This window comes from Diadema antillarum, unplaced genomic scaffold (assembly GCF_040938485.1).
Source record: "Diadema antillarum isolate AM-2024a unplaced genomic scaffold, OU_Dant_1.0 scf00000205, whole genome shotgun sequence".
NCBI lineage: Eukaryota > Metazoa > Echinodermata > Echinoidea > Diadematoida > Diadematidae > Diadema > Diadema antillarum.
The window spans coordinates 274,416-285,297 of record NW_027271094.1 but is presented as its reverse complement, the minus strand read 5'-3'; positions in this window follow the sequence as shown (position 1 = coordinate 285,297).

The following is a 10,882-nucleotide window of genomic DNA, read 5'->3' as shown; positions in this document are numbered from 1 at the left end:
ACTGCTGCGCCAGGCATCATGTGAGGCCAGCTCTGGTATCCCCCACCTCTTGCACTACCCACTCTTTCCTTTTAACTTCTATCTTCTAAAATTTGCTGCCAATTTAAGATTCAGTCATGATTATAGTGATTAAGAGGCTTTTGAAATTTCTGCAACTGATGATGAAAACAATTGTATATACACAACACTTGAAGAGCTTAAGTGAAAGATGATCTTTTTAATTCTACCTAATGAAACACTGACAATGAATAGTGAAAATGGCAGTGGAAATTGATAATGAAAAGATATAGCACCATGCCACAGATATGTAGTTAGTTGGACTCAGTGGGTTAATTGATGTGCATTGTTTGCTGTGTTAAAACAGGTACAGCTGTACATATGGAATGTTTATAAAAGAGAATTATAAGGTTAATGAGCTGTGGTCTCTGTTAGGTACAGTGTACAGTATATGACTCAGAGGCTTTTGTACCAATGACAAGAGATATGATGTTTTGGATTTCTATCTTAATTGTTCAGGGTCAAACAACCATACTTGAAGGCTGAAAACTTAAACAAAATTAGGAGAGAATCCTTTACAGCTGTAAAGAGGATCATGGTTCTTTTTTTCAAGTTACAAGAGATTCTAGTTAAATATGATTATTATGATCTACAACATAATGATATATCAGGAAGAAGCAGCATTTAAACTGTTATTCCACTAATGCTGTTTTTTTTTTAAAGCATGAAAAGTAGTGAAGTAGTGAAGCTTTTACATGAATTGATATTAATGTTAACTTTGTGGACATTTTCACTGGTGTAAATATCATTTTAAATAATTGATTTCTGTAAATAATTTCATGCACTTCAAGGTTTTAAAATTTAAGCGCATAATCTACCCCACATGTGTGAGAGAGAGAGAGATGTGTGAAGTGTTCATTTTTGCAAGGACCAATTTGTTTCATCGGTATAATCTATCATCTAGTACAATCCACAATTGTTTAGTCTGAGCACAGACCAAAATTTCTGCTTTCAGTAAAACAGAAAATTAGGTCATGGCTTCCAGCCAGCTTGAAATGATTGCGTATTATGCATCATGTTTTCTCTTCTGATAATTTTGTTTTTCACATAATGTTTGTATGAAAACAGATAACTCCTCAGTGCCTGAGCTTTACACTGCATTTTGTAGACCACATTCCCATTTAATCTTCCACAGAGAAAGCAGACAGATAATTGAACTGTCCCAGAAGAGACATTTGCTTTCTGTCTGGAAATAATGTGTGCTTTAGCCATTCCATATCATTACCTATCACCTCAGTAATACAAGTCATCATTATTTTTATATGAGCCTGTGGTGTTGCTTTACTGTATGTATTTGTACTTGATGTTGTTCTGTGCTGTTCCCTGTAGTGAACTACAGTAGTGTATCTAATGTTCATGAGTGTAACATGCATGACAGCACATCATGGTGTCTTTTTTTTTTTAAAGTGAAAGTTCGCACGGTGTATTATGCTTGTTGTGGTACATTGTGATGTAACCAAATCTTGTGGTGTAACCATACCTTGTGGTGTATTCACATCTTCTGTAGCTAATTATCTTCGGCCAGCAAGTGTTTTCTCACACACTTAGAAAATTACGGAGATATATATTTTGGCAATAGAGAAAATGCTGACTTTGAAATAATGATGTTTAAAGAGTGTGCCGTGATATTGGTTCTAGCTTCTTTTCATTCCTTTTTTATTCATTTGATAATTATTCTTAATTTGTTTTTCTGATCAATACATTAGGAGAAGAATCTTCACGTAGAGTGATATGTATTTATGAAGCATGTAATGCATTGCAATTTTTGATAGCATATCTCTATCAGGATTTAATTTTGATTAACATAGTATGCTTGGTACAATCATGAACGTATCTATTTTATGTTTTCTTTTAGCACGATGTTATGTGATTTAAAGCATCATGTCTTTGTACTAACAAGCTAGTGCAAAGCCCTCAATATAGCAGTTTTTGTTCACTTTAGATTTGCACAGTTAGTCTGAATAGATGTAGAATGAAATGTATGCAACTTACATTGTAATTCAAAGTTGAAGTAGATAAGTTGAATTTCTTCCTATGTCAGTAAGTTCTGAGACAAAAAATGATTATTGCTGAGGCTAAATCTTATTCCTCTGTCGTAATTGATTTGATCGATGCAGAGGTGACTATTTCTGTCATTGCTGTAAGCTTTCTGAAAAAAAAAAAATCAGAAAGTCTAAAAAACATGTGTAACCTAGAAGTTGTTGCATCAAAGTATGTGTGATTGGTCATTTTGTTTTTGCTGACCACTTCTCAAAGGAGTGCGCTCAAGCAGATGTACATATCTCGTGTATCAGATAAGAGGCTGCAAATTTAGAAATAGTTCAAATGTTGTATTCATCATGGTAATCGCTTCCCGACACAAGAGGTAAAGTTTTGTTTTATTTTTGTGTCATCTTATTCTTTCATTAGACACAAGAGACTGTCTAGGAGTCTGTTTCATGAAGTTATCTCATGAAAGTCTTTACTTAAATCTCAGAATAGCCAAAGTGGCTCATCTGTTTCTCTGAGGGACTTCCACAGAGAAATAAACTCCAATTCAGGAAGTTTCTCATAAGTGTGTCTTATGTTTGAGGGAAAGTCTCTCATAAGACTTTCATGAAACAGACCCAGTTTTTGATGTGGTGTGCTTTTTTCATTACTGTTCACTTTCATCATGTCTTCCAATCAGATAAAGAGTAAATTAATGTGTGTATTTGAAGGAAACTATTGGCTCATGTCAGTCACAGTTCACAGTTTCAAGTAAATGTGACATTTATTCACGCTTCTTTTCTTCCATATGTAATGATCCTGTGCCTATAATTAGATAATCATAATTTGGCATGTGACTCAACAGGTGCTTTCTTTAGTCTAAATTTGGTAATGGTGTTCAAAGATAGCTATCAGGATGAGCATTTGATATCAATAACATGGATTATAATGGAAAAGTATATCAAGTTGGTCATGAGAAGCTATTCTACAGGCTCAGAATATCGTAGGTAACGGTCAAATTGACATGAAATTGACTATTGGAAATATCACGTGTGTGTGTGTGTGTGTGTGTGTGTTTTGTGAAAATGATGGTGACATCAAATGGAATTCGAAAAATATAATTGAAAGAAGTGTTCTTGCATGCATGCACGTGCATGTATGTGGGTGAGTGAGTGAATGTGGTTGTGGGTGTGGGTGTGGGTGTGTTTGTGTTTGTGTTGATGATCTATTCAGGTTCTCAAGTCTTCCTGATTTTAGAAACTCCGAAAAAGTTTTGTAATATGATTCATTGCATTCTGTAGTTACAGAAAAGGTGTCATTCAAAATTTGTTTCATCTACTGCTTGCAGTTCATCATTGCTTGATTTAGACAGACCTCTGTTTGGTTGAAAGTGAAGTTCTGTGTGGATTTGTCGTTTGTTTGTTTTTTGTCACACATTTGCTCCAATGACCACCTTGATTTTACGTTAAAATGTGAAAATGGACATACATTGTGTACTTTCATGTTTTGCCTGACCACCATTAAACAGAGTGGATGAGGTATAACTTGTATATACCGTTAATTTGCATTTATGCATATCATGAATTATGTATAAATGACAAAGTTAAAGCTGATTGTCCATGTATAGCCTCATGGAACATTTGTATTATTAAAGAGAAACTAACTTGGAACAACCAGTGTTTGCTGATCATGAAGTATGACAGTGTTGAGATAGATTTAAGGTCAACAAAGAAGTTTATTTCATCAGATTTGTGACCTTTCAGCCAGTGTCCAGTAGACATATTAAGGGATTAATTATCAGACCTCCCAACCATTCTGAATTTTTTAGCAAAGAATCTGAATTTTGACCATTCCCACCTCTTGTTTCAATAGGATTTTCCTATTTTTACTCCTCTTGGAATTGCTCCTTTTTTCCTACTTCTGAGCCAAATCATCCCTATTTTTTTTTTCAGTCAGAAAGGTTGGGAGGTCTGAATTATTTTCATCTTTTATAAACAGTCTTTATAAGAGGCTATTTTGATGTAGAATTTGGCTGAGTGCAAGGCTGACCAGGGCCCCACTTTATAAAAGGTTGATACTATGACATCTCTTGCTGGAATGGCAATTGACATGGTAACGACAAGAATCCAGCTTCCTGATTGGCTGTTGCCATCCTAACATCTTTTATGAAACGGGGCCTAGAACATACTGCACCAGCTACAGCTGAAAGTTTATAATTCAACCTTGGCAGCTGTTGATAAAAACTGGCATTTACTGTAGAGGGAGGACCAAAGTGATGATGTCACAGTCTTTTGTAATAATAATAATAATAATAATAATAATAATAATAATAATAATAATAATAATAATAATAATAATAATAATAATAATAATAACCAATATTTATGTAGCGCTTTTTCTAAACAGACACAAAGCGCTTCAACAATTGTTACAAAATGCAAAAAATCAACAGTATTTACAAAACAAAACAGAGAAAGTACAAAGCAAAACAAATAAACAATGACTTTACACTTAACAATGACTTTACACTTGTCAGATCACTAGCAGTGGAGGCCTTACTTCTAGAACAAATAAGTTTTCAACAGTTTTTTAAATTGATCTGAGTTAACTGCTGATTGGACATTTGTAGGGAGACTGTTCCAAAATTGAGGTGCTGTAATATTGAAGGCACTATGTCCGGCTGTTGTTTGGGTTCTTGGGGTAGTTAGCACAATATGTGTGGTGGACCTGAGGTTATAAGTTATAGCTTTGGTTAGAACCAGGTGTGCTCATTAATTATAAACCTGTTGAAGACGAGTCCCGAGAATACTCAGGCAGGTGTCTGTGATGGGAAATGTGTGTTATAGCAAAATCAGTCCATCCTCAATGGGTTACAACTCTAGCCTTGTGAGGTAGTTTAGAACAAGTTTCCATGGCAGTGAACTGCTCTGACATCACACTTTGGTACTCTAGTACAATATAAAGGGAGTGCATGGTTGCCGTATTAGTGTGTCAATGTGTCAATATGTGTCAATCCATGCTACACTTGTACCTTCCCGTACTTTTGTTGTGAAGTACAATATAGTCCTTCAGCACAAAGTGTATGCACCAACTGAGAGAATAAGTTTGCTGTAATGTTTTCACATAGTAGAACAGTTTGCGAGTATGAATAGTCTTAGCCGTATAACAAAGGCATTTCCTATTAGTCAGCCCCCCACCCTCACCAACATCGAATGCACTACTGGATTGGACCCCCTGATTCTATAAGTAATAATTAAATACATTGATTTTATACAGGTACAGCGGTATGTTACTAGATACTTGGGGTAAAATATCAGTAAAATTATAGAATACATCAGAAAAATTAAATGTATAATAGCGAGCAATCTTCTGAAAGTGTACATAGCATGAGTGTCAATTTTAGTACCAGTATGTCGATTGTAGCCCTAGCTTAGTGACAAAGGTGTTTAATAAAATTTCTTAGGAGCATAAATTTAGTATGATACGCAATCTGTTAGCATAGGAATTTGCCGTGTATCTCTTGCACTATGTTCTTCTGCCTGACGCAATGTTTTTGTTCTTTCGATATGCTTATCAATGCAAACAGCGTAAGTAGCTTACCTTGTTCATGTAAATGTCTTGTTGTGCATACATTTCATCATCCAGTGAGTACCTCTTGTGATACCAGCTCACTCTAATGAGAACAGAGAAACGTGTGGTATATAGACTGTCCTATCCTGCTGAAATCAATTTTGCGTAGACTAATTTCTCTTCTTTCTTTTTTTTTTTTGTAGTGACATTGTGTACTGAAAGCAATGCATATTTGGAAAATCTCATATTGGTCAACAACATTAAAGTCAACTAATAAGTCAATGTTGCACAAGTCAACAAATCTTAGTATGAAGCAATTGAGAAATCCTGAATTTCTCATTTATCTTCTTTTGTCATTTTGTAGACTTCTGCATGAGTCAATATTATGCATACATCTTCGTATTATCTTTAATTGGGTCCAATGAGTGTCAACTTAGATGAGGTTTACCAAAGTCTTGTAAAGCAGAACAGTAGTTTACAATAATATGTGTCGTAAGTAATGGCCTTGAGAGTATACATAGTACTTTTGAGGGCATTATGTATTGTTACAAGAAATTAAAGGACAAGTTCACCTTCATAGACATGTGGGTTGAGTGAATGCAGCAACAATAGTAGAACACATCAGCGAGAGTTTGAGGAAAATTGAACAATCCGTTCAAAAGTTATGAATTTTTGAAGTTTCTGCTCAGTCACGGCTGGATGAGAAGACTACTATACCTTGTGATGTCACATGTGTACAATGATACAAAGAAAGAATAAAGAAAATTCTACATATTTTCACTTTTCTCCCATAACAAAAGAATACTCGACTTCTCTCTTTCAGAAGGCAGGGGGAATAATATTACCCTTAACATACGTCAGTTACAAGTCGAAGAAATGTGCACTTTATTAAAAAAGTAAAGTTTTGTGAAATTCTCTTTTTATTTTCTTTATATCATTGTACGCATTTGACATCATACACTGTAGTAGTCTTCTCATCCAGCAGTGACTGCGCAGATATTTTAAAAATTCATAACTTTTGAACGGATTGTCCGATTTTCCCCAAACTTTCACCGATGTGTCCTACTAATATTATTGCATTCACACAATCCACATGTGTATGAAGGTGGACTTGTCCTTTTGCAGCAAAAATCAAATTCCATTTTATTTCTTCTTAATTGAAATTTAGCGGTGGTTACTTTCTGAAAAGTCATACATGCATTTCATTGGCACAGTCAAATTATTTCATTTCTGTTTACTCTGAGGGACCCATTACAAGTGTTTCTATAACTGACATTCTGAAAATTTACATTTTAAATAGTCTTCAGCTGTGCATCACTAATTTTCATTTTCACACTTTGGAAACAATATATCTTACCTCTCACTCTAACTGTATTTTGCAGTGTGCAAGTCAATTTACTTGGTAATATGCATGTTGACATGCATCCTTTTGTCAGAGTCATTAAAAAAGAAAAAAAAGAAAACAGTACATGAACATAAACCTTATTAGTAGTGAAATGTTTTGATGTTGAAGGTTCATATTAAATTTCAAGTCTTCCAGTGTTTTGCATAGTTAGCAATGACTTATGAAGTACAATGTATCTGATTTTAAAAAAATAGAAAACTGCTGTGATGTATCATAGTATCATATACCCTGTAGTTTAGTGCAGTATACACTCTCAAGACTTATTCTATGTGTTCATGCCTTCCTTGTAGTAATAAAACTTTGCTTTCAGATTAAATTTCTCATTGTTAGCTGGTCTTTGTTCAGTTTGTAAGCCTTTTCCTGTCATGGAAGTTGCATGCAGACAACCATGTACATTTCTTGAGAAGAAAATGGTTTATAAAGTGATTTACAGCTTACAGGCAGTTTTGTACAAATCATTGCATATCAAAGCTTTTTGTTGATTACTAGCACATCATCATGGTAGAAATGAAAAAAGGTATTCCCATTGAAAGTAATCATTAAAGAGAAAATCCAGGACAAATAAAATTAGCCTAAAAAGAAAGAGTAAAATTCAAGTACAGTAGCACAACAGTAAAAGTTCAGTCAAAATAGGATGAAAATTTAACCTGTTACAGATGAGTCCCATGTATACTCAGGCAAGTATCTATGGGAAATGTGTGTTGTAGCAAAATCAGCCTGTCCTCAATTTGTTTGTTATATCAAGTATTTTGTTATATCAGATCTCTTTACATTGAATTTCCACTGTATATGCAAATAGTGAATTGATGATGTCATCCCCTCAAAATGTGTCATACACACAAAAAACATGTAAATGCAATCATGAAATTTCCAGTTTTTTTACCAAATGCAATTATGCCCCAGTCTCAAATCCTGATATGTCTGACTGATCATTATTTTGAAGTTGTTCAACCAGGAATAACATAAAATTGAATTTCCCCTATATTTTGGTACATGATCAATGGAAACTTGAGGTGAATGAAGACATCATCTCACTCATGTTTGTACATGTTCATATCAACTGTTCAAGAATTGTTGTGCAAAAATAGCAAATCGTTAAAATTTCCTAACTTCCTCACTTTTCATCCAATTTTGATCAATTTTTCACTATTGTGCTTGCCATATTTTACTCTTTCTATTCTGGTCCGGAATTCCTTTAAATGCTTTCAATGAAAGACGGTATATATATACATGTGTGTATATATATATATATATATATATATATATATATATATATATATATGACCCTGCACCACAAAACACACAAAAAGTCGCCAGACATGGATTTTTAGTTAAGGGCAGATTCTGAAAGAGCAGACCCTAAGCTTTAAAATGATGTATAAATCAATTCAAATGGATTCTCCTAACCTATATAAATATTGGAAAGAAAGCACACACTCAGGACAAGTGTGAACTGAGAACAGAGGCTCCGGAGTACAGTGTGTATTCAAACGCTTAATCTTTACCAAGCCTTGCTGCCTGTGCGATGAATGGGACAAAATACAGGAAGTAAACCTCCCGAGTATAAATGAAGGGATTATTAAATTGAACTGAAATTGATCATGCCTTATAAACACACTATGTCCATAATTAACACCAACTTTCAAAGCAGTAGTGTCATCCTTTCAAAAGTTATTAGAGTTGAAAGTGAAGAGTGTGTGCAAGGTTTCTCAGAAATGAAAATTGGACTCTAAAGACACATCTAATCACAATATTCTACCAAAAATGTTCGAGATAAACTGCTATTCACTTTCCTGACCGTTTTATGATCCAAAATTTTAACATAATGGAGAAGAAGACTTACTCTTTCAGAAAATATGAAAAAGTCAAGATCAGCTAGGTTGACCCATTTCACCTATTTTCAGTCCTCATGCAAAATCAGTGTGTGCGACGTTTTGTTCATTTTGTGATGCACGGTCACACATATATATATGGAGAAAAAAAAAGATGTGAAGATTTGATCGATTGAAATACACTGTATTACTGTGAAGTGTGTCCTTGTTTTAATGTGACACATTTGAGGTATTCACTTCTCCCCTTTTTCGCAACACTATCATTAAATTCTAACAACAGTGTCCTTTGTTCAAATTCAAGTAAAATGTAAATCACAAGCACTCAACAACTACCAAACATTCAAGTCAAACTAAAAATCAAATCACTGGACAGCAAGTACAGATATGGACATCAAAGCCCTTTATTTTGTGTAGAAAAGATATCTCTGCATACACAAACAGGAAGACCAATGTAAACAACCATTTTTAGGTAAAAATCACAGGGCCTGACTTTAGCAGTGCCCCAGTGGCCTTACTGGGGCCACTAAAAATTGATGTCATGTCATCAAATTTCCAAAAAGCCATCTTTCTGTGGCCCAATCTGGTTCTCAAAATTCAAAATTTAATTGGTATGTTCCCATTTATTTTGGGCCACTACATTTCTTTTTTGGGCCAACAGCAATTCAGATTTAAAGATTTTAGCGGCCTGAATGGGCCACCACAAGAAAAATGTCAGTGTTGAGCCCTGATATTATTCCCTGAAGAGTCTTGGGAATGAGTCTTGTGCTTAGTTTTAGGGACCAAGTGTAGAATTCACATCAGTGATGACTCACCGGTATAAGTTGGAATACATGTACTATTTCTGGCATACGTTGTATAAACATGTGTTGATTGAGTCACAGCCCCACTCTGATGGCCTCTATACACCTGTCACAAACATGTCTATTCTCATTCATGTGCTTGCCATGCAGGCTTGGTCTGCAACAACAGCTAATCTACAAGGCCAACCATCTCATGGTTCAATGTGTCTGATGAGGCCACCATTTCACTTGGTACAAATAATCTCTACAGACAGTACTGGTACTCATCAGCATGTGTAACACAAATGTCTGGGGAATATTGAGCAAAGTCATTGGATAAATTCCGATCAGCCACACACTTGCAAAAAAAAACAAAAAAAACAAAAAAAACAAAAAAAAAAACACCAACAAATAACCATCATAATAATAACAAACAAAGTGAATAATAAATTGTGAGAGGACAAAAGGAGCTCTCTAAAGTCATTTCCATCAATGGTAAGATGATTATTTCAGAAATGTAAGAAAATAGAGGTTTATTCAAAGGCACGGCGTGATTCCATCATCAGCCATATTTCAGAAAAATGCATGACATATACAACTAACGGGCAAAGAGTAAATGACACTATAAAAGGAATGAAGAAATGAGGGGCTTGTTTACCTGAAACACTCTGTACACAGACAGCATGCTGACTGAACTGACAGAGATAGTCTTTCTCATTTGGGCAGAAGACAAGAATTTTGAATTCAAGGACATGACACTGGAAGAACTTGAATTCACATTTATCTTTCACACTTGATGTGATATTCTATATTTACAGGTTTGATTTTTACTGGTGGCTTTCTTTGACAGAATGTCGGTCCAGTGTAGTCATCCCTATGACTATAATAGCACTCATAGAACATTGTCCAAGTAATGCAATTGTAGGAGGAGAGCATTTCAGAAGATGGCACAAGCACTGAAACAAAAAATAAATGATGAATGTTACATGGGTGATACATCACCTCTTTGTTATATATGGAAGTTTGTCTGTTTGAGCATGTTTTGTGGTGTGACATGTTTCATCTGACGCAGCAGGTGAAAAGCTTTGCTACAATTCTGAGCAATGTTATTACAATTCTGTACAATGCCACTTGAAAATCTGGGTTGCTCATTAAATGAAAAAAAACCCCAAAAACACACCAGGCTCATGAGCACTTTTTGTAAAGAAGGTCACAACTATTCACAAAAGAGTGAATGACAGATATGGCAGTTCAAGAATTAAAACTGTGCA